Source organism: Mastigoproctus giganteus, chromosome 9 (assembly GCF_048544385.1).
Source record: "Mastigoproctus giganteus isolate SK-2022 chromosome 9, ASM4854438v1, whole genome shotgun sequence".
Classification (NCBI taxonomy): domain Eukaryota; kingdom Metazoa; phylum Arthropoda; class Arachnida; order Uropygi; family Thelyphonidae; genus Mastigoproctus; species Mastigoproctus giganteus.
In genome coordinates, this window is record NC_143583.1 from 155648394 (window position 1) to 155674254 (window position 25861).

The following is a 25861-nucleotide window of genomic DNA, read 5'->3' on the forward strand; positions in this document are numbered from 1 at the left end:
AAGTGAAGGAAAAGTGATTGTACATCGGATATTACCGGGAGCGTAACTTCCCGACCCTATAAGAAAGGGATCCTGGTATAGTAAGAAGAGCCGGTAAAAGATGGTAATATATATCAAATAGTGGAATACTGGAATGGCTAATTCCTAATATAAAATTCTAAACGCCAAATAGGCAAATTTCGTAGTGAAAATGTTAGGGTTATAGGGAGTAGGATATACCCGTAGTGCAAACATAAGGTTAATACAGCGTTAAATATACATTACCTTACCCTGTTGAAGCATAAGTCAAAGCACATGTCGTATATACACATAGGTGAAGACAGCGCCACCTCGGATGTGTCAAGCAGTTACAAAAATGAAATTACTAGATAAATGGATAGGAAATGCCCTCTATCGTGGTGAAAGCAGAACCAATTAAGTTCTCAGTGGTAGAAGAGGAAAGCAATTAATTCCTACTGTAGCAACACATATAGGTACGACTTTTTCATTGAGTGTAAGCTATATATGTCGTGTTACTACAGCAGTACCTACTATGTACATGTATATACATAGGCTATGTAGAAACTGATACCGATGTAATAAACCAAATTCCAAGATTCCGATAATTATAAATCCTAAAACAAAGATTCCAATACATATATATCCAAAAATAAACCAGAGTTAAAGCTGCCTAACAGCTGCTATGGTTTCCAAACGGTTTATGTTATCGTGGTATTTTTTAAGGGCTATAGCCATGGCTGTATACATATTCTTCATAATAAAATTATGTGGGAAACCTTTACCTATTAATTTTTGTTTGAGGTCGATAATATCACTTGTATTGTTGCAAATTTTTATCCTTCTGATAGATTGTGCAACTATAATGTTTTTATGGATACATATAGAAATATTGGTAAACCAATAGAGATATTGGTAAAGTTAGGTCTATAGATTTGAACTTAAATTCGCTGCATTTGTCATATACCTTAGTATATAAATAATTATTATTTATATGTATGTCTATATCCAGATAGGTAGCTTTATTAGTACTGTTCTTGTTAGTAACCTCTAGAACCAATTCCTGTAGGTAATATTTAGTAGCTTCTCATGAAAGTTAGGATAATTAAACACAATTAGGTCATCAATATATCTATACATGATAATATCTTTACTAAAATTATTTTCAAAATGGTGTAAATACAGGTTAGCAATTAGGCAAGAGCTACATGCCCCCATAGCAATGCCTGTATGCTGTATGAAAACATTGCTACCGTTATAGATGTAACTGTTAGAAATGCAAAGATTTAATAAATTAACCCAGTAATTACGTTGGCAAGGTAAGGTGTTACTATAATCTGTGTAATATTTTTTTAAAACTAAATTTAAACTATCATGTGAAATGCTAGTAAATAAGTTTCTAAACTTTTTAGCACTTTTGATTTTAAAAACTTATTCACTAGCATTCCACATGATAGTTTAAATTTAGTTTGATAGTTTTTAATTTTTTAGTTTTATACGAACATACATATAAATAATAATTATTTATATACTAAGGTATATGACAAATGCGGCGCCTCCGTAGCCAGGTGGGAAGGAGCAGCAGTGCATAGCACACACTTCTTGATTAGACCGAGGTTCGAGCCCGTCACCACCAAATATGGAGGATGCGGAAAGGTCAAGGAATGACCACCGCATATCCCGGAGCAATATGGCCTTAGTTGCTAATGCTCCTAAAAACTAAATAACAAACAAACATATGACAAATGCAGCGAATTTAAGTTCAAATCTATAGACCTAACTAGTTGGTTTACCAATATCTCTATATGTATCCATAAAAACATTATAGTTGCACAATCTATCAGAAGGATAAAAATTTGCAACAATACAAGTGATATTATCAACCTCAAACAAAAATTAATAGGTAACAGTTTCCGGCATAATTTTATTATGAAGAATATGTATACAGCCATGGCTATAGCCCTTAAAAAATACCATGATAACATAAACCTTTTGGAAACCATAGCAGCTGTTAGGCAGCTTTAACTCTGGTTTATTTTTGGATATATATGTATTGTAATCTTTGTTTTAGGATTTATAATTATTTATAATTTGTTTTAGGATTTATAATTATAATTATTGCATCGGTATCGGTTACGTGTAACGGTTTCTACATAGCCTATGTATATACATGTACATAGTAGGTACTGCTGTAGTAACACGACATATATAACTTACACTCATTGAAAAAGTCGTACCTATATGTGTTGCTACAGTAGAAATTAATTGCTTTCCTCTTCTACCACTGAGAACTTAATTGGTTCTGCTTTCTGCTTTCACCACGATAGAGGGCATTTCCTATCCATTTATCTAGTAATTTCATTTTTGTAACTGCTTGACACATCTGAGGTAGCGCTGTCTTCACCTATGTGTATATACGACATGTGCTTTGACTTATGCTTCAACAGGGTAAGGTAATGTATATTTAACGCTGTATTAACCTTATGTTTGCACTACGGGTATATCCTACTCCCTATAACCCTAACATTTTTACTACGAAATTTGCGTATTTGGCGTTTAGAATTTTATATTAGGAATTAGCCATTCCAGTACAGGCATACCTCAGTTAACGTTACCTCTGATAACGAAGCTTCGATATAACAAAGTCCGCAATTTCAAGCCCCATTTAACAAAAAAAAAATATTCCAGTTTAATCACCTGAAATCTAAACAAACTGAAGAAATTACGAAAACCTTTGGGGCTTCTCGTGGTTGGTTCGAGAAATTTAAAAAACAGGCCAGGATTCATAGTGTAAAATTAACAGAAGCTGCAAATAAGTTTCCAGAAAAACTAAAGGAAATAATTGAACGTGAAAATTTTCCACCAAATTTGGTGTTCAGTGTTGACGAAAGCGGTTTGTTCTGGAAACGGCTACCAACAAAAAGCTTCATTTCTATTGAAGAAAAATCAGCTGTGGGTTCAAAGCAGCCAAAGACCGTTTAACGTTACCCTTTGGATCAAATGCCTCTGGCGATTATAAATTAAAATTGTTATTAGTTTACCATTCAGAAAATCCCAGGGCATTAAAAGGTAACATAAAAATGAATTTACCTGTAATATGGAAAGCAAATAGAAAAGCGTGGGTTACCAAGGAGTTATTTACTGATTGGTTTGTTAACCACTTTTGTCCTGAAGTAAAACGGTATTGTCAAAAAAACAACTTGGAAGAAAAAGCTCTTTTGTTGTTAGACAATGCTCCGGGACATCCTACTGATCATAACACGTTGGACACATGCATTCCTGTCAAAGTTGTGTTTCTTCCAGCAAACACAACTTCCCTGATTCAACCATTGGATCAGGGAATAATAGCATCATTCTGCGTCAAACATTAAGCAATTTAACTGAACTAGAGGATAAAGAGGAAATGACAGTTAAAACTTTTTGGAAAAACTACACCATTAAAAACGCAATTGAAAACATTGATAGTTCTTGGAAAGAAGTCACTAAGAAATGCTTAAATGGAGTTTGGCGCAAAATATGGCCACAAGTTGTACTAGAAGAAGAAAATAACATCCAAGAAATTAGAAATGAAGTTATCCAGATGGCTCAATCAATAGGTTTCGAAAATGTCGATGAAGAGGATGTTAGAAATTTATTGAATGCAGAAGATGATGGTTTTTCAGTGGAAGATTTAGGAAACCTTGTTAGCAACGAAGACAAAGATAATGAAGACGAAGTTAAAGAAGTTCCTGCCGAAAAAGTGTTAACCAAAGATTTAAAAATGTGCTTAAATGACATTGAAAACGTTTTAAATTTTTTTAGTGAAAATGATCCTGATTTAGGAAGAAGTTTTATTGTTAAGCGATCAGTGTTAAATGCAATAACTCCTATAGGCAATTGTTAAATGAAAGAGAAAAAAAGCATAAGCAATCAACTTTAGACTCATATTTTAAAATGTGATTTCACTTTGTATGTAAGTTGACTGTTTATTTAATAAAACTTTTCTTTGTTTGAAAAAAAAGTTTTTCATTTTCTTTAAGTAGGAACGTATCCCTATTCCGGCCATAGTATTTTTACCTCTGAAAATGAAGTTTCGCTTAACGAAGTAATTTCGTGGAACGCATCCTATTCGTTATTCGAGGTATGCCTGTATTCCACTATTCGATCTATATTACCATCTTTTACCGGCTCTTCTTACTATACCAGGATCCCTTTCTTATAGGGTCGGGAAGTTACGCTCCCTGTAATATCCGATGTACAATCGTATAAACACTTTTCCTTCACTTTTTACTTTTAACTATATTATTCTCTTTTTTCATACCTCATGAACTATTAGAGCAATTCGAGGGGCATTGAGGTACTATTACTTTAACTAGCCTTCTCTCCATTCTCCTTTTGTTAGCTAATTTAGCTTATTATGTTTAACAGATTATTTGGTTCTTAGCATTGCTTATTTACTATTTTGTTTCAACTATCGGTCGGGCTAAATGTCATCCAGCCTGTATGCTGCAAAATTACTATTAATAAGCTACTTAATTTTATTATTATAATTTCTCTTTTATTATATAATTTTATTATTATAATTATTATAATATCTATTTTATTATATTGTACCTATCTCACGGGTACTTATGGACTTCTTTAGATCCTAGTTATACAGGCAGATGACAACAGAAACTGATAGCTCTGCCAGCCATAGGTTTGGTATTTTGTAGGGATTTAGCCCTCGACAAAGCCCCTTGCAAAGTATCTTTTCCCATGGATGGCTAATTATATATAATTTTTATTGAGTTTAATATTTATGTTTAACCATTGTTGCCTAGTGTCCGGTTAGTTCATGGATTGCTTCGGGTTTTTTAAACGACAGGACGGCCTATACATTTTAACATTATTTCATTCCTGCATAATGACAGATGTAATGTTCTATCGCTGATGGCATTAATCCGATTGGTTAATATTATCATATAAGATCCCTGTTCAGTGCTTCAGTAATTATAACATCACAGTTCTATGCTTTAGTAATTTGATTCTATATATATATATATATATATATATATATATATATATATAAAGCATGTAAGAATAGATAAGTCTGATGAAGTTTGCATAGATGGGGGGGAAAATTACACAAGGTGCCAAGGTCTAGAAGGGTAAGGATAGTAGAAAAAAGAAGTATTGTAGATTTGTAAAAGGCAAAAGATTGTGAATATCCTAAAAGTTATGATGAATTAAGAAAATTATGGGCTGAATTCAAAGCCAGTTAGAGGTGAGGGAGTTGTAAAGTAAAATGATTAATACCAAATGATTAAACAAAATAAAGTAAACTAAAAGGTGGTAGAGCTGTTATCAGATATGGGTGGGCAAATTTAGTTATAAGTCGAAAACAGGGATAGCAAAAATGCAAAATCTGATGTCAGCTGAAGTATGTTTTCCATCTCCTGTAACTTTGACTTTAAATTACATTTAATATATATATATATATATATGTATATACAGGGTGTATCGTAAATAGTGGTCCAGAGTAAAGGAGTCGGTACACTGTGTTCTTAGGTATCACGTACAGGAATTTCAGTTACTTTTAGTCAAGATTCTCGGAAAAAAATAAGTTTCATTTTTTTTTAAAATTTCTGTGTCTTGCATCACTAATTTGTCTATAATTTCAACAAATATCAATATTTTTTAATTCTGTTTTTTTATTATTACTCCTGAATAGGTGTACTATCGTAAACAAATACATTCGACTAATTTAAAGTCAAAGGTTTTTAAAGAAATTCATTTTTTTCCTATTTCGATACTCATCTCCAAAAAGTCATGTGACTTTAGGTGCATATTGTCTAAAAAAATGTACTACACTGTCAGTGCCCATTAATTTAAAAAAATCATTATTAAATCAAGATTCTAAAATGGTACAACATTAATTGCTAACAGTTCAGAAAAAAAAGTTATTGGCATTTAAAACAAAAAGCAGCTTAATTGCCTAAGATATTTTGGATTCAAAGCTTTTTTATTTTAAGTTCTTTGATTGGGTTTTTTGAAATAAAACATTCTTTTCAAATTAACTATTTATTTCAACTAAACGAAATGCTCAAAATGGCCACCATTAGCGGTGATGCATGCTCTGCATCGCCGAATAAAAGATCATTTGAGTCTGCGAGCAAATCGTTTGCATTAATTTCTTCAGCCGCTGTTTGAATCCTTTGACGCAATTGTTCGACAGAAGTGATTTCCTCTTTGTAGACCTTTTCTTTCAGACACCCCCAGTAGAAAAAATCTAGGGGGTTGAGATCCGATGAACGTGGTGGCCATAAAATTGGGCCTAACCGCCCAATCCATCTTTGTGGAAAAGTTTGATTTAAATGTTCTCGTACAATAACAGCGAAGTGAGCGGGACAGCCATCATTCTGCAGCCACATTGTGTCTCGTTTTTCTTGGTCGACATCTCTCAATAACTCAGGGAGGTCGTTTCGCAAAACATTTAATCTTTGCGAATGTTGACTAAAAGTAACTGAAATTCCGTTACATAAATATACCGGCACGCTGCCATCTTGGTCATTTGGTCAGTTTGGTCTTCCTGCCTATTCCGATATTCATTACCTTAATTTTTTCAATTCTTTTTACTTGCTTCTGTAAGGTCATCCATGATCTGTATGCACTACATTTATTGGCACAATCTATTAGACCTTATACTTACCTCAAATCTTAAACTTTAAAAAATTTTTTTAAAATTTCGTTCTCAACACATGGATACAGCACACGTGTACCATAGCATACAGAACATGACGGAAAGAGAAGCAAGAACATTGCTATCTTTCTCATAATTTCGGTGGCTGACCTCTGATGATGACACTGAAATTTTGAAAAACACCGCAATGTAATCTTATTTTGGTCGCCTTTTCGCATCTTATTTTTATTTTTAATTTCCTGTCTATTTCTTCTTCTTTTTCATACCATATATCCCCACATTCCTTATCCATTTAGTTGAGTTCACTTTAGTCGACCTCGTGTAAATTCAATAGGTTTAAACCAAACTCTTCTTCTTCACACTTTCTACATAAAATATACTTTATATATACTATATATATATATAGTATATATAAAACACTATATATATATATATATAGTGTTATTACTGCATTGGGATAGAAGTTTAGTGTTATATTTTTAATTGTATTGAAATTTAATCGCAATCATGTCTTAGACCAGAGCAGCAAAGCTAAAGGCTCAAGGTAGCAGGAGTGCTATGATCCAGGGGACAATTGGGGGGGGAGGGGTGTACTCTGAATCACAGCCTTTTGAAATGTACTGCTTGTTTGGTTTGTGGAACTATCAGGAACGGGACATTATATTGTGAAGGAGAATATCTTTGTGTGTGCTCAATGTAAGGAGTGTGAGGAAATTAGGCTCCAATCCAGTGTTATTTTGGGCCTTTATGAGAGCTTGAAGAACAGGATAGATGCCCTTGAAGGATTTAAATCAAGGAGCCCATCAAGCTCTCAGCTGCCCACATCAACACCAGAACTTGCACTTGAACATCAGTCAACACAGCAGCAATCCCCAAGTCAGAATGTGCTGGATCCACAGGAACTAGCTGTTCTCAGTGACTCTATTGTCAGGGAAATGGGGAATATATTGTTCAAAAAGGGTAGGTGGAACATGATCAGAATATGTCAGCCAGAGGCAAAGGTTGATGACATTGTCATCTTTTAATGTCACAAAAAGGTGATATTGTTGTACACATTGGCACTAACGATATTAACAATAGGAGGACGGCAGAATTGCTTAACAAGTACAGGTCAATGTTGAAAAAAAAAAAAAAAACCACCAGTTAGGGTTGAATTTGAATGTGTCTGAAACTGAAATTCTGCCCAGACATGATAGGAAGGAGTATATGATGAGAGCCTTATCAATCAATTTGAGCCTAGGGATATTGTGCAAGGCTCATGGGATAGAATTTGTCTCGGCGTGGTCTGTGCTTGTTAAGAAGGAGAGACTGTATCTACAGGGATGGGATACACTTGAATAGAATGGGTGCAAGAATATTTGCTGATGCAATCGAGACAGTGTTAGATGCGTCGGAAAACTGCTAGAGCCTAATAGTTTAATACATGGACTAATAGTTTAACAGTAGCCACTGGCAGAGGTGAAAGTTATTCTTGCAGTGCCTCTGTTGGAATGAGCAGTAGTGTGGAAAACAAGGTGCTCGGGATTTCAGAGACTTCTGGGAGTCATCACGGAAAAAATAAATACATGGGCTGTGTTGTTGTTGTTGTTGTCGTCGTTGTTATTTGGTTTTTAGGAGCATTAGCAACTAAAGTCATATTGCTCCGGGGATGTGCGGTGGTCATTCCCTGACCTTTCTGTACCCTCCTTATTTGGTGGTCACGGGCTTGAACCCCGGTCTAATCAAGAAGCGTGTGCTACGCACTGCTGCTCCTACCCACCTGGCTACGGAAGCGCCATTATGGGCTGTATTAGGGTAGCCAAGAATAAGAACAGGTTCATGTATACTTGTGTATACACCAATGCTAGGAGTTTAGTAAATATATTTTATGAACTTGAGGTGCTCGTCAAAACATCATTGGAAGATGTGGTTGAGATATCAGAAGTAGTGTCACTCAGATATAAGAAATGTGGGATTGAAATTTGGCGAGTACAATGTGTACAAAAAGGATAGGCTGGATAGAAATGGAGAAGGAGTTATGCTCTTAGTTAAGAAACATAAAATCTAAGGAAGTGCATACAGTTGACATTGAAGGACAGTGCAATGTTCAGTCAGTTTGGTGTGACATAAGCACTGGAAAGCAAAATCGAGAATAGGAGTGTGTTATAGGCCTAATGACTCTGATGAGTATAATGAACAACTGTGCAGAGAATGGGACATGATATAGTGAAGGAGAATGACTTTGTGTGTGCTCGATGTAAGGAGTGTGAGGAAATTAGGCTCCAACTCAGAATTGTTATGGCCTTTATGAGAGCTTGATGAACAGGGTAGATGCCCTCTACAGATAAACAGTATTTCAAGGACAGTGAGTAGGCCAGTAAATCAGATTGTTTTATAATGGAGGATTTTAACTTCCCAGATATTGACTGAAACTTGTGGGTTGGTTAGTTGCACAATAGCAAGGCTTTTGTGGATTTATTGGAAGATTGATTTCTACAGCAGCAACATGTTCGAGAGGCAAACAAAGGGTGTAATACTCTTGGTCTGATTATCAGTAGTGATTCTTCATGCATTAAGAATCTGCAGGTAAAGGAACCACTGGATGGCAGTGATCACTGCCATCCAGTGATCACAGTGTGCTGCTCTGGGATTTACTGAAAGATGTAACTACCATCAGGGGTAAAGGGAAGGTTTTTGCTTTTGTAAAGGTGATTACAGTGGTTTGAGACAGTTTTTAAATTCTATGCAGTGGGACTAGCTGATGATGTTACCAACAGCAAATTCTAAATCATTCAAGGAATTAATCTTGGCATCTGCTAGGCTTTTCATACCAACTAAGCAATATTATTCAAGATTTAGGCCTAAATGGATGTCAGATGAGCTAATGAGACAAGTGGCAGAGAAGAAAAATGCATGGAATACATATAAATTATGACACAGAAGCCTATGGTAGATATAAGCTGGTCTGTAATCAAGAACAAAGTCATTAGACAGGCAAAGGCAGATTACGAGAAATCTTTGGCAAAAGATGCAAAGAGTTCTTTACGTATATAAGCTCTAGAAGGAAGTGGATGAATCAGATTGGTCCATTTGATATTAGCATTAGCATTAGTAGAGGCATTTGATGCAAGAAAGCAAGCTTATGCAGCATCAGCCAAAAAAAAAAAAAAAAACCCCACTTCCACTTCACCCCTCTGTTCGTTCAAAATACCTGTCCAGCTGAGCCTTAAACTTATTTAGGCTATCAACCTCCACCACAAGGGATGGAAGTCTGTTCCACCAACCAACCACCCGCTGGCTAAAGGCAAATTTCCGCACGTCTATCCTACATCTGTCTTTCCTCAATTTGAATTTATGCCCTCTCAGGTGATTTTTCTGAGCTAGAGGAAGAATCCCATCAGCATTGAGCATGCTTAAACCATTCAAGGCTTTATACACCTCTATCAGATCACCTCGCTGGTGCCTAGTCTCCAGACACTGTAATTTGCAAAACTTAAGCCTTTCTTCGTAAGAGCACCCCTTTGTTCCATTCACTAATCTTGTTGCCCTTCTCTGTACTCGTTCCAGCAGCTCTACATCCTTCTTGTCGGCGCCTCCGTAGCCAGGTGGGAAGGAGCAGCAGTGCCTAACACACGCTTCTTGATTAGACCAGGGTTCGAGCCCGTCACCACCAAATATGGAGGATGCGGGAAGGTCAGGGAATGACCACCGCATATCCCGGAGCAATATGGCCTTAGTTGCTAATGCTCCTAAAAATCCAAATAACAATCCTTCTTGAAATGAGGCCTCCAGACCTGTATACAGTACTCTAGGTGTGGCCTGACCATTGCCTTATACAATGGAATAATCACCTCCTTATCCCTGCTGGAAAAATTCCTGTATATCATTGACAATACTCCATGAGCTACTCTTGCAGCCCGTCTGCACTGCTCAGAGAACTTCATATCTGCCTGCACAACCACCCCCAAGTCCCTTTCATTCTCTACCACTGTCAGTGTAGTACCACAGAGTTGATATGTTGCTCTGGGGTTGCTGTTTCCCATGTGTAGTACTTTACATTTGTCAATGTTAAACTTCATTTGCCACCTCTCAGCCCATCTACTCAACCTTTCCAGATCCTGTTGCAGCAGCATAGTGTCAGTAGTGTCCTTGACAACCCTGCCAACCTTTGTATCATCTGCAAACTTGGATATTAAGCTTGATATACCATCATCAATATCATTTATAAATACAGAAAACAATAATGGACCCAACACTGAGCCCTGAGGGACTCCACTAATAACATTAGTCCACGATGAGCAGTGTCCATTGATTACCACTCTCTGTCTTCTCCCCCTCAACCACCCCTTTATCCATAGCAGCAATTTGCCTCCAATGTCACACTGCTCCAATTTGTGTAGCAGTCTTCCATGTGCAACAGTATCAAAAGCCTTTCTAAGATCCAAGTATATAATATCAAAGCTATTTCCTGCATCCAGTTCTTTTGTGACTGCATCATAGTATCCAATCAAATTGGTCAGGCAAGACTTCCCCTTAACAAAACCATGCTGTGTCCGAGCTATAACTGAAGTCTTGTCTAAATGATCCTGCAGTGCTTCTTTAACCAGTGCCTCCATTAATTTTCCTGGAACAGAAGTTAAGCTCACAGGTCTATAATTACTTGTGTCAGCCTTTGATCCTCCTTTGTGAATTGGGGTCACATTTGCACATTATCAGTCTATGGGTACCTCCCCTGAGTCCAAGGAAGCTCTCATAATTATGGCTAAGGGTTTGCTTACTTCCTTTGCTGCCTCCTTTAATATAACTGGATAGATCCCATCCACCCCGGGTGCCTTTCTTGTGTTTATCTTCAACAGTTTCTCCTCCACTTTACTCCCAGTTATTTCAAGATTCTGTAGCTTACTGCTAGAGTTGAATACACCTCTGGCATTCCCCTTGCTGCATAACTCCTCATGTGTGAATGTCGATGCAAAATATTCATTTAGTTTGTTAGCTACCTGAGCAGGATCATCAACAGTTGACCCATCAATATCAAGTGGACCAATCTGATTCATCCCCTTCCTTCTAGAGTTTACATAAGTAAAGAACTCTTTGCTGTTTTTCTTTGCATCCCTTGCCAAGGATTTCTCGTAATCTGCCTTCGCCTGCCTAACCTCCTTTGTAACTTGGTTGCATATCAACTTGTATCTATCATAGGCTTCTGTGTCATGTGTTAATTTGTAAGTATCCCATGCATTTTTCTTCTCTGCCATATGCCTCATTAGTTCATCTGACATCCATTTTGGCCTAAACTTTGAACAATATTTCTTAGTTGGTATGTAAAGCCTAGTAGCTTCAAAGATAAGTTCTTTGAATGCTTCCCATTTTGAATTTGCTGTTGGTAACATCATCAGTTGGTCCCACTGTATAGAATTTAAATACTGTCTCAGTCCATCATAGTCGCCTTTACGGAAGCAATAACCCTTCCCTTTACCCCTAATGGTAGTTACCTCTTTGAGTAAATCCCACTTCAGCACACTGCGATCACTGCCACCTAGTGGTTCATTTATCTGCAGATTCTTAATGCATGAAGAATCACTGCTGATAATCAAATCAAGAGTATTACTCCCTCTAGTTGCCTCCCGAACATGCTGATGTAGAAAACAATCATCCAATAAATCCACAAAAGCCCTGCTAGTGTGTGAGTAACCAGCCCCCAAATTCCAGTCAATATCTGGGAAATTAAAATCTCCCATTATAAGACTCTGATTTACTTATTATACTCATCAGAGTCATTAGACCTATAGCACACTCCTACTCTCAATTTTGATCTCCCAATGCTTATGTCACACCATATTGATGGTTATGTCACACCATATTGATGGTTGATTGATGATCCTGCTCAGAGAGGGGAAAGCCAGAGGTTTATTAAACTCTGGTAGTGAGCTAAATGATTTTGAAATAACTGACAGCAAATTGGAAGAAAAATTGTTGAAGTTAAACATAACAAAGGCATCTAGGGTGGGTGGGATCTATCCAATTATATTAAAGGAGGCAGCCAGTGGACTGGAGATGTGCAAATGTGTCCCCAGATCACAAAGGGGAATTAAAGGGTGACACAAGTAATTACAGACCTGTTAGTTTAATTTGTGTTCCGGGGAAGTTAATGGTGGCATTTGTTAAAGAAGCACTACAGGATCCTCTAGATACAGCTTCAGTTACAATTCAGACACAGCATTGGTTTGTTAAGGAGAAGTCTTGTCTCACCAATTGGATTGGATACTATGATGTAGTCACAAAGGAACTGAATGCAAAATATAATTTGATATCATATACTTGTATCTTTGTAAAGCTTTTGATACTGTTGCACCTGGATGACTACTGTACAAATTGGAGCAGTATGGCATTAAGGTCAAATTGCTGCTTTCTATAAAGGGGTGATTGAGTTGGAGAAGACGGAGAGTGGTAATCAATGGAGACTGCTATTCGTGGACTAATGTTATTAGTGGAGTTCAGTGTTGGGTCCATTGTTGTTTTCTGTATTTATTAGTGATATTGATGAAGGTATATCAGGCTTAATGTCTAAGTTTGCAGGCGATAAGAAGGTTGGCAGGGTTGTTAATGGCACTGATGACAGTATGCTACTGTAACAGGGTCTAGAAAATAACTGTACAAATTGGAACAGTATGGCATTAAGAGCAAATTGCTGCTTTCTATAAAGGGATGATTGAATTGGAGAAGACAGAGAGGGGTAACCAGTGGACACTGCTATTCATGGACTAATGTTATTAGTGGAGTCCAGTGTTAGGTCCATTGTTTATTTTCTTTATTTATTAGTGATATTGATGCAGGCATATCAGGCTTAATGTCTAAGTATGGAGGCGATATGAAAGTTGGCAGACACTAATAACAGTATGCTACTGCAGGCGATATGAAAGTTGTTAATGACACTAATAACAGTATGCTACTGCAACAGGATCTAGAAAAGTTGAGCAGATGGGTTGAGTGATGGCAACTTAAGTTTAACATTAACAAATGTAAAGTACTGCATATGGGAAGCAGTAACCCCAGAGTGACGTACGAACTGTGTACTACCCTCAGGATGGTGGAGAGTGAAAGGGACCTGGGGGGTAGTTGTGGTCAGATATGAAGTTTTCTGTGCAGATTACTATGCAAGAGTAACTTACGGTGCCTTGTCAATGATATACAGGAATTTTTCTAGCACGGATGAGGAGGTGATTATTCTCTTTCATAAGGCAATGATTAAGCCACACTTTAAGTACTGTATACAGGTCTGGAGGCCTCATTTTAGGAATGATGTAGAACTGGTGGAATGAGTATAGAGAAGAGCATTAAGATTAATGAATTGAACAAATAGTTATTCTTACAAAGAAAGGCTTAAGTTCTGCAAATTACAGTGTCTGGAGACCAGGTACCTGCGAGGTGATCTGATTGAAGTGTATAAGGTCTTGAATGGTGTGAGGACGTTCAGTGCTGGTGGGATTCTTCCTCATGCCCAGAATAATCACGAGGGGATACAAATTAAAATTGATGAAAGACAGTTCTAGAATAAATGTTCGGAAATTTGTCTCTAGCCATCGGCTGGCCAATTGGTGGAACAAACTTCCATCTGTTGTTGTAGAAGTCGGCAGCTTAAATAAATTCAAGGCAGAACTAGACAAACATTTGGAGTGAATGGATGGGGGAAATGGTTTTTTTTTTTTTTTTTTGACTGATGCTGTATAAGCTTTTTCTTGCATAATATGGCTCTGCTAATGCTAAAGCATTTGGCAGCTTAATGTGGACATCGAAAATACAGTCAAGCATGTATAAACAAAAAATTTTTCTCACTATAATCTGTCTTTGTTAACTGGAGAGACTGTTTTTTTATAGGGATGAAATACGCTTAAATAAAAGGGGAGCAAGAATATTTGCTGATGCTATCCAGGTAGTGATAGGCAGGTTGGGAAACTGCTAGCTGTAAGGAGTTTTACAGATTAATAATTAACTAGAGCTGCAGGCACAAGTAAATAAATGGGCTGTATTAAGGTAACTAAGTGGAAGATCAGGTGCATGTGTACTTGCATGTATGCTCATGCTAGAAGCATTGTAAATAAATTTCACGAATTTCAGCTATTGATTAACCTAACAAAAGCTGACTTTGTAGGGATATCAGTAAAAAAGTGTCACTCAGACATAAGCGATGCTGAATTTGAATAAGGGTAGCAAAATGTATACAGGAAGGACAGACAAAACAGGAAGGGGTTATGCTCTTAGTTAAGAAGAATATTAAACTAAGGAGTGCATCCAGTCGATATGGATGGCCATTCTTGAGTCAGTTTGGTGTGATAGAAACATCAGGAAAACAAAATCAGAGGAGGAGTGTGCTATGGGCCTAATGACTGCGATGAGTATACCAAACAGCTATACAGAGAAAGAGAGTGGACCAGTAAATCAGAATGTCTTGTAATTAGGGATTTTAACATTCCAGACGTTGACTAGAATTTGTGGATTGGTCACTCACATACTAGCAAAGCTTTTGTGGATTTATTGGTTGACTGTTTTCTACAGCAGCACGTTAGAAAGGCAACAAGAGGAAACAGTACCCTTGAGCTGTTTATCAGCAGTGATCCTTCATGCTTTAAGAATCTGCAGATAAAAAACCTGCTGGGTGGCAATGATCTAATGTGGAAATTGGAAAGGCTTTTGCTTTCGTAAGGGTGACTACAGCGGTCTCAGACAGTTCTTAAATTTGATGCAGTGGGTCCAACTGATGATGTTACCAACAGCATCCAAATGGGAAGCATTCAGGGAAATAATCATAGAAGCTACCAGTCTTTTCATACCAACTAAAAAATACCATTCAAGCTTAAACCTAAGTGGATGTCAGATGAACTGATAAGATTTTTGGCAGAGAAGAAAAATGTGTGGGATATGTATGAATTATCAGGTGATACAGTTGCCTACAATAAATATGAAGTAGTCTGTAATCAAAGCCACAAAGGAGGTAAGGCAAGTTGAGGCACATTACAAGATGTCTCTGGCAGTGAATGCAAAATAAAGTAGCAAAAAGTTCTAGGCTTAAATTAACAGTAGAAGGAAGGAAGGAGCTGAATTACATTGGGCCACTTGATGTCAGTGGTGTAACTGCTGATGATCCTGTTCAGGTTGCTGACAAACAGAATAGGTATTTTGTTTCTGCATTTACACGAGGAATTTTTTAGGGAAAATGAATGCCATAAGTTTATGAAATCCAAATGGGAGCTAAATGACTATGTGATAACTGAAAGGAAAGTGGAAGAAAAATTGTTGAAGCTAAACATAAAAATGGCACCTGGGGTGGATGGGATCTATCTTATTATATTAAGGGAGGTGCAAAGGATGTAAGCAAACTCTTAACCATAATTAAGAGAGCATCGTTGGATTCAGTACTCGTCTCAATGGACTGGAGATGTGCAAATGTATCCCAACTCGCACAAGGGGGGATCAAAAGGTGACATGAGTAATTATAGACCTGTTAGCATAATGTTTCTTCCAGGGAAAATAATGGAGCCACTGGTTAAAGAAGTAATGCAGGACCATATATAGAGAGGAATACCCTTATACTGCAGTCACAGCATGGATTTGTGAGTGGTTTTGTCTGACCAATCTTGTTTGATACTGTGATGCAGTAACAAAAACTGGACGAAAAATAATTTTGATTCCATATACTTGGATTTCAGGAAGGATTTTGATACTATTGTACATAAAAGACTGCTATATGGTCCCCTTTGAATTACTAATCGAAAAACTTTCAGTAATTTCCATTAGTAACATAGAGGATGCATGCTGATTTAGTTCTTTAATGTCAACTTAACGATTTTAATGTCAACCTTAACGATTTTAATGTCAACCTTAACGATTTTTTTTTTTTTTTAACCAATCATATAATGTTCCACTCAGCATACAAATTTAGGCTACATCTTCCCAAGTAACTTTTCCCATAAAACACAAATTTACCCTGGTGCATTTATTTCTGTATATTAGCCATCTTTATTTAGAGTAAAACTCTTTTATATTTTAAATCCAAGTGATAATATTATTTACTTAGTTTCAGTGTTTTTCACATTAGTGTACCTACTCCATTAGCTTCTAGTATTCACTCTGTGCACAAGCAGTACCGAAGACTGCCTTCACTTTTACATTTATCATAACACTAAATGTGTGCTTCTGGTTAACTGTAAACAGCTACAAGTGTAGATAAATTTTTAAGAATTAATCCCAGCAATAAAACAGAATTTTTATGTATACATAAATAAAGATAAATCTATTACATACATTTAGGTTAGTGAAAAATATTACAATAATGTATGCATATTGATATCACAAAGTGAGAAACAAAAAAAAAAAAAAAAAAAAAAAATTACATTTAAAAAAGGTTTCCACCCCATAACATTTTCTTTCTTAATGAAATTAGAATTATTAATCAGAATTAATTGATATTAGTAGTAGTAGTAGTAGTAGAGGCATGTGATACAAGAAAGCAAGCTTACGTAGCATCAGCCAAAAAAAAAAAAAAAAACACACAGCATTTCACCCATCCCTTCCTTCTGAAAGGTTGTCCAGTTCCTTCTTGAATTTATTTTAGCTATCAACTTCCACAATGCCAGATGGAACTTTGTTCCAGCAATCAACTACCCGCTGGCTAAAGGCAAATTTCTGCACATCTATTCAACAACTGTCTTTCCTCAATTTCAGTTTATGCCCCCTCGGGTTTGTAATCTGAGCAAGAGGAAGAATCGAATCAGCAGTGAAGTGAGCCTGCTCAATCAATTCAAGGCCTTATACGCCTGAATCAGATCACCTTGCACGTGCCTAGTCTCCAGATGCTGCAATTTGCAGAACTTAAGCCTTTCTTCGTAAGGGCATCCCTTTGTGTCCCTCACCAGTCTTGTTGCCTTTTTTGTACTCATTCTAGCAACTCTACATCCTTCCTAAAATGAGACTTCCAGACCTGTACACAGTACTCAAGGTGTGTGGCCTGAACATTGCCTTATACAAGGGGATAATCACCTCCTTATCCCTGCTAGCAAATTTCCTGTATATCATAGACAGGACACCAGGAGCTACTCTTGTAGACTGTCTGCACTGTTCAGAAAACTTCATATCCAACTGCACAATTAATCCCAGGTGTTTTTCATTTTCTACCACCCAAGTGTAGTACCACACAGTTGGTAAGTTTCTTTGTGGTTACTTCTACCCATATGGAGTACTTTGCATTTGTCAATGTTAAACTTCAGTTGCCACTTCTCAGCCTGTCTACACAACTTTTCTAGACCCTGTTGCAGTAGCGCACTGCCATTACTGTCATGACCCTGTCAACCTTTGTATCATCCGCAAACTTGGATATTAAGCCTGATATGCCTTCATTAATATCAGTGATAAATATACAAAACAACAATGGGCCCAACATCGAACCCTTGGGGACTCTACTAATAACATTTTTCCATGAAGAGCAGGGTTCATTGATAACCACTCTCTGTATACATACAGAGAGTGGTTATCAATGCCCCAGTTTGTACTGCAGTCTTCCATGCACAACAGTATCAAAGGTTTTCCTGAAATCTAAGCATATGATATCAAAATTATTTTTTGCATCCAGTTCCCTTGTAATCACATTATAGTATCCAATCAAATTTGTCAGACAAGACTTTCCCTTAACAAACCCCATGCTGTTCCCTTGTGTAAGGCAATGGTCAGGCCACACCTTGAGTACTGTATACAGGTCTGGAGGCCTCATTTCAAGAAGGATGTAGAGCTGCTGGAACGAGTACAGAAAAGGGCAACAAGATTAATGAATGGAACAAAGGGGTACTCTTACGAAGAAAGGCTTAAGTTTTGCAAATTACAGTGTCTGGAGACTAGGCACTAGTGAGGTGATCTGATAGAGGTGTATAAAGCCTTGAATGGTTTGAGCATGCTCAATGCTGATGGGATTCTTCCTCTTGCTCAGAATAATCACCTGAGAGGGCATAAATTCAAATTGAGGAAAGACAGATGTAGGATAGACATCCGGGAATTTGCCTTTAGCCAGCAGGTGGTTGGTTGGTTGGTGGAACAGACTTCCATCCCTTGTCGTGGAAGTTGATAGCCTAAATAAATTTAAGGCTCAGCTGGACAGGTATTTCGAACGAACAGAGGGGTGAAATGGAAGTGGTTTTTTTTTTTTTTTTTTGCATAAGCTTGCTTTCTTGCATCATATGCCTCTACTAATGCTAATGTTAGACCACACTTGGAATACTGTGTTCAAGTATGGAGACTGAACCTAAAGAAAGACATTGAACTTCTTGAAAGAGTGCAAAGATGGTAACTCGCCTGGTTAGATCGGCAAAAGGGTGTCCTTATGAAAAAAGACTTCGAATATGGGGGGTTGCAGAGTTTGAAAACTAGACACCTTAGAGGAGATTTGATTGAGGTGTTTAAGGCTCTGAGAAGCATTAGTAAAATGAATGAGTACAAAATTTTCGAGATTATAAATGATGCTAGAACTAGGGGACATAAATTGAAGTTACGGGGGTAAATGTTTAGATTGGACTGTAGGAAGTTTTATTTTAGCCAGCGAGTTGTAAATTACTGGAATAGGTTGCCTACATGGGTGGTAGAGGCTGACAGTTTGGGGAAATTCAAAGCTCATCTGGATAGTACCTTCGGGTGAGGGAAGCGCATAGGATGATAGGTTTAATTTCCTTTTCTTTTATTAATTATTATTATTTATTTATTTATTTATTTTATTTTATTTTATTTTTTATCATTGTTTTATTCGGGTTTTTTTTTTTTTTTTTTTTTTGGTTGGTGCAGCATAAGCCATAGGCTTTCTTGCACCACGCGGCCATTACTAATATGTGTGTGAATAATTTCTGCAGTCTTGTCTAGATGATCCTGCAATGCTTCTTTAACCAGTGACCATTATTTTCCTTGGATTAGAAGTTAAACTAACAGATCTGTAATTACTCATGACACCCTTTGATCCCTTTGGTGAATTGGTGATACATTTTCACTTCTCCAGTCCGTGGGGACATCCCTGTGAATACAAGGAAGCTCTCGTAATTATGACTAAGGGCTTCCTTACTTCCTTTCCTGCCTCCTTTAATATAGCTGGATACATCCGTCCAGCAATGAGAGCACAACAATACAAATGGCCCTCAGTCCCCAGCAGCTTTCACTCTCCCTCTTACGGCAGCGAGAGGATCAGAGTGGAAGCAGAGGGTGCTAAGAATCTCTGGGTACGACCAGGCTGCCATGCACAGAAATTGAACATGGCCTGTTATAACGTACGATCACTCATCGGTGAAGACAGGATATTAGAGCTGGAAAAGGAATTAGAAAATGTGAATTGGAATATCATCGGTTTGGCTGAAACAAGAAGAAGAAATGAATCACTTATAAGTTTATCCAGTGGAAATCTGCTGTACACCAATGGAAACAGTGAAAGGAGTGAAGGTGGAGTTGGGTTTCTGGTCCATAAAGATTTTAAAAACAACATTTTGGAATTCAAAAGTACATCGCCAAGGGTGTCAAGACTAATACTCAAGATTTCTAAGAGGTACAAGCTAAAGATTATAATGATTTATGCACCAACATCAAGCCATGATGATGAAGAGGTTGAAGAAATGTACACTGAAATTGAGAGTCTTCTAGATGAGCAGAAAACCCACTACACTATTATTATGGGGGACTTCAATGCTAAGGTTGGAAAAAGGCAAAACAGCGCAGAAAGAGGAACTATAGGAAATTTTGGAATTGGTGAAAGAAATAAAAGAGGTGAAAGACTTGTGGAATTTGCAGAATCTCAAGGAATGTCAGTAATGAACACTTTTTTCAAGAAAAGGGTGAACAGAAAGTGGACATGGAAGAGTCCAAATGGATTAACAACTAATGAAATCGACTTCATCCTCACTAACAGAAGATATATTGTGAATGATGTTACCATCCTGAATAAGGTAAATTTGGAAGTGATCACAGAATGGTAAGATGTACACTTGATATAGATGTAGGAAAGGAAAGGAAAAAACTGACTCGAGTAAATAATACAAAGGTCTTTGAAATAACAGAGGAGGAGAAAAAGCAGTATGTACTGGAACTTAAGAACAAGTTTGAGCTTCTGCAGACTGCTCAGGACCAAGATATCGACCAGGAATATTACAACTTTTTGAAAGTGATAAAGCCCAAGAAACCTATAGGGAAACAGAAATCCAAAGAAGAAAAAATTAGTCAAGAAACACTTGTCATGATGAACCAAAGACGACAAATGAAGAGCAAGAAAAACACTGACAGGGAGAAAATTGAGTATACTGAGTTATGCAAAGCCATTAGAAAGAGACTCAGATAGGACATAAGAAGATTTAACACAAGAAAAGTAGAACAAGCATTAAGGGAAAACAAAGGATTTAAATCAGCAGCCATGAGCATTAATACAGAAAGACAAATGATATTGAAACTGAAGAATAGCGATGGTGTACTTATAAACAGCAGAGAAGGCATAATTCAAATAGCAGAAGACTACTATAGAGAATCATACAAGGAGCGAGGGAATGATACCAGCAGTGGGGAAGATGGATTGCAAAGTAGCAACACATACGACATACCCGATATTCTTCCTGATGAGGTAGAACATGCATTGAAGAAAATGAAGAATCGGCAAGTCCCTGGGGAAGATGAAGTTACTGTAGAGTTGTTAAAATTGGGAGGAAGAGACATAACACAAAAACTGGCAAGGCTCTTCACAAAGTGCATTAGAAAAGGTGTGATGCCTATGCAGTGGAATAATGCAATCATAGTTTTGCTGCATAAGAAAGGAGATAAATCAGAAATTGGAAATTATAGACCAATTAGCTTGTTATCCCATATCTACAAGTTGTTCACAAGGGTCATTACTAACAGATTAGAAAGAATACTTGATGAGAATCAACCGAAAAAGCAAGCTGGCTTTAGGACAGGATTCTCAACTATGGATCACCTTCACGTAATATCACAGCTAATGGAGAAAGCAAATGAATATAAAACACCATTATGCCTGGCATTTGTGGATTATGAAAAGGCATTTGACTCCATACAGCATAAGGCAATGTTTTGGGCACTGGAAAGACAAGGCATAGATACTCCATATATTATGATTTTGAAGAAAATATATGAGAGTGCTACCTCCTTTATTAGACTAGACAAAAACAGTAGGAAATTTAAAATCGAGAAAGGAGTTCGACAAGGAGACAATATCTCCGAAGCTGTTTATTGCTGCCCTTGAGGAAGCTTTCAGAAGATTAGACTGGTCGCAGAAAGGAGTCAATGTGAACGGAGAGTACCTAAACCATTTACGATTTGCAGATGACATTGTGGTCATAAGCCGCGATCCCAAAGAATTAGAGGAAAATCTTAATCAGTTATGCACAGTTAGTAAGGATTTTGGACTAAAGATGAATATGGCTAAAACAAAAGTAATGATGAAAAAGTATGCCACGGAAAGGGAAATAATGATTGAAGGAGCAGTAATTGAAAAGGTGGAGTCATATACTTATCTGGGACAAGTTATTAGCTGTAATAATGATAAATGGCTGAAAGTCAAGAGAAGAATAAATTTTGGATGGATAGCATTCAGGAAATATAGTCACATACTGAAGAGCAATATCCCAGTTTGTCTGAAACGTAACATAATGAATCAATGTATACTCCGCACCATGACTTATGGAATTGAAACTTGGGCACTCACCAAAAGAATGGAAGAGAAGCTGAGAACTACACAGCGAAGAATGGAACGAATTATATTGGGAATCAGACTGTTAGATAAGAAGAGAAACACATGGATTAGGCAGCAAACTCAAGTAAAGGGCATTCTTATCGAAACTAAAGAACTAAAATGGTCTTGGGCAGGACACATAGCTCGAAGACATGATGACAGATGGACTAAGAAAATAACAGAATGGTACCCAAGAGGAGCTAGAAGAAAACCTGGAAGACAAAGGCGGATATGGATAGATGAAATTCATGACTTTGTGGGTAGTAAATGGATGGCCAGTGCTCAAAATAGAAGGAACTGGAAAGTTGCTGGAGAGGCCTTCATCCTGCAGTGGATTGAAAATGGCTGATGATGATGATCCCATCCACCCCAGGTGACTTTCTTATGGTTAACTTCAACAATTTCTCCTCCAATTTGCTCTCCATTATTAGAAATTCATTAAGCTCCTTGTTAAAGTTTAATAAGCTTCTGTCCACCGTTTGCCTACAGAATTCTTAATGTGTGAATGTAGATGCAAAATACTCATTCAGTTTGTCAGCTATCTGAGCAGGATCATCAACAGTTGACCCATCGATATCAAGTGAACCAATCTGATTCATCCCTTTTCGTCTAGAGTTTATATAAGTAAAGACATCCTTGCTGTTTTTCTTATCATTCTTTGCCAAAGATTTCTTGTAATCTGCCTTTGCTTGTCTGACCTCCTGTGTGACTTGATTACAGACTAGCTTATATCTACCATAGGCTGCTGTGTCACTTGTTAGTTTATATGCACCCCATGCATTTTTATTCTCTGCCTGAGTTTCATTAGTTCATCTGACATCCATTTAGGCCTAAACCTTGAACAGTATTTCATACTAGGTATGAAAAACCTAGTAGCTTCCAAGAATAATTCCTTGAATGCTTTCCATTTAGAATTTGCTGTGTAACATCATCATCAGTTGGTCCCACTGTATAAAATTTAAAAACTGTTTGAGACCATTCTAATCACCTTTACAAAAGCAAAAACCCTTCCCTTTACTCCTGATGGTAGTTATATCTTTCAGTAAATCCACATCAGTACACTGTTATCATTGCCACATAGTGGTTCCTCTATGCAAATTCTTAATGCACGAATAATCACTGTTGATAACCAGATTAAGAGTATTACTCTCTGTAGTTGCCTCTTGAACGTGCTGCTGCAGAAAAGATTCATCTGATAAATCCATAGAAGTCTTGCTACTGTGCAAGTATCAATCAATAACCCACAAGTTCCAATCAATATCTGGGAAGTTAAAATCCACCATTATAAGGCATTCTGATTTACTGGCCCACTCTATTTCTCTGTACAATTGTTTGTTGTACTCATTAGGATCATTAGGCCTATAACACACTCCTACTCTCATTTTTGCTTTTTCAGTGCTTATGTCACACCATACTCACTCAATATTGCATTGTCCATCTATGTCAACTGGATGCACTTCCTTAGATTTTGTGTTTCTGAACTAACAGCATAACCCTTCCTATCCTGGCTATCCTTTCTGTACACATTGTACTCCCCAAATTCCATTTCTGAACTGCTTATATTTGTGTGACATCACATCTCTGATATCCCAACAATATCTGCCTGTGATGTCTCGACCAGCACTTTTAAATTCCTCAAATTTATTTTCTATACTCCTAGCATAGGTGCATATGCACCTGTTCTTATTCTTAGTTACCCTAACACAGCTGATGTATTTATTTGTTCCATGATGACACCCACCAGTCCCTGCAACCCCCAGCATCCCTCCTTCCAGGCCTCTGCTCATTCTAATAGAAGCAGTGCAAGAATCACTCTCCCCCTGTCTGCAATTGCTGTTAATCTTTTAGTCTGTGAATTCCCCCAAGCTTGCAATTTTCTGACCCACCTAACACTGCCTCGATAGCGTCAGCAAACACTCTTGCATCCCTTCTATTTAAGTGTATCCCATCCCTGTAGAAGCAGTCTCTCCTATTAGCAAGCACAGACCACACTGAGAAAAATTCAATCCCCATGAGCTTTGCACAATCTCTCCTAGGCCGAATTGATTGGCAAGGCTCTCATCATGTACTCCCTCCTATCGTCTCTGGGCAGAATTGTAGACACTTTCAAATTTAACCCTGACTTTTTTTCAACATTGACTTGTACTTGTTAAGTTAATCTGCCGATCTATTCTTAATGTCATTAGTGCCAACGTGTACAGCCTCACCCTTTCTGCCCTTAAAAAATTATATGTGCTCTACAATGTCACCAACTTTTTCCCCTGGCAGACACAGACATACACTGGTTTCATTCCACCTATCCTTTTTACACAGTATATCACAATATAATCATCTCCCTGACAATGGAGTCACCGACAATAACTAGCTCTTGTGGGACAACCACATTCTGCCTTGGAGATTGCCACTGTGTTGCCTGATGTACATGAGTGAGCCTGGCATTGAGTTGGGCAGCTGATAGCTTAATGGGTCCCCTACTTTAATACCTTCGAGGGCATCTACCCGACTTTTCAAACTCTGATAGGTGCCCCCATCAGAATGCTGTTTTGGTGCCTAATTTCTTGGCACTGTCTGCACCTATCACACACACACACACACACACACACACACACACACACACACACACACACACACACACACACACACACACACAGGCGCCTCCGTAGCCAGGTGGGAAGGAGCAGCAGTGCATAGCACACGCTTCTTGATTAGCCCGGGTTCGAGCCCGTCACCACCAAATACGGAGGATGCGGAAAGGTCAGGGAATTACCACCTCATATCCTGGAGCAATATGGCCATAGTTGCTAATGCTCCTAAAAACCAAATAACAAGCGCGCGCGCACACACACACACACACACACACAAAGACATCCTCCTTGGCTAGATCATGTCCTGTTTTTGAAAGATCCACAAACATTTCACGCTGCACATTTTTTTAAATCTGTGATGCATTGGAGAATTGTGCAACCCTTGGTTTAACCCCCCCCCACCAGTCACAGAACTCCTGCTACTTTGTGCCCGTTGCTTTGCTGCTCTAGTCTGTGGCATGATATCCGACTGAATACTATTGATTTACAATAAAAATTAATAAGATTAATACATTTAATTAATTAATTATCAATACTACACTTTCTAATAGATTCCTAAATGCAGTGATTCTTATATGACGCTGTCTAGTTTTATGTTAACGCTACCTATTTCCCACAATTAAAAATTTGAATTCCTACCACTCACTCTATTCTATAGCAATGGCTGCAAGATTCGAACGAAACAATGGTTTTATGCATATTAAGTAGTAACCTTCAAAATCTTTGTATAAATTAAATATAAAAATAATGAGCGTAACTAGGACTATAAAGTTACTTATAAAGTATGATATAATATGACAATTAAGTAAATAAAATGGCAAAAGTCTTCAAAAAATTTATGATTTCTTGAAGCTTGAAATTCACTGCTTGCACTTGTAATGACACTCAATG

At 37.5% G+C, this 25861-nt stretch overlaps 1 protein-coding gene across 6 annotated transcripts in view; it reads left to right on the top strand.

The window, feature by feature from the left end:
- Positions 1-25861, top strand: part of LOC150080831 (DNA (cytosine-5)-methyltransferase 3A-like) — a 945959-nt gene that overhangs the window by 478840 nt on the left and 441258 nt on the right. The window lies entirely within an intron of this gene.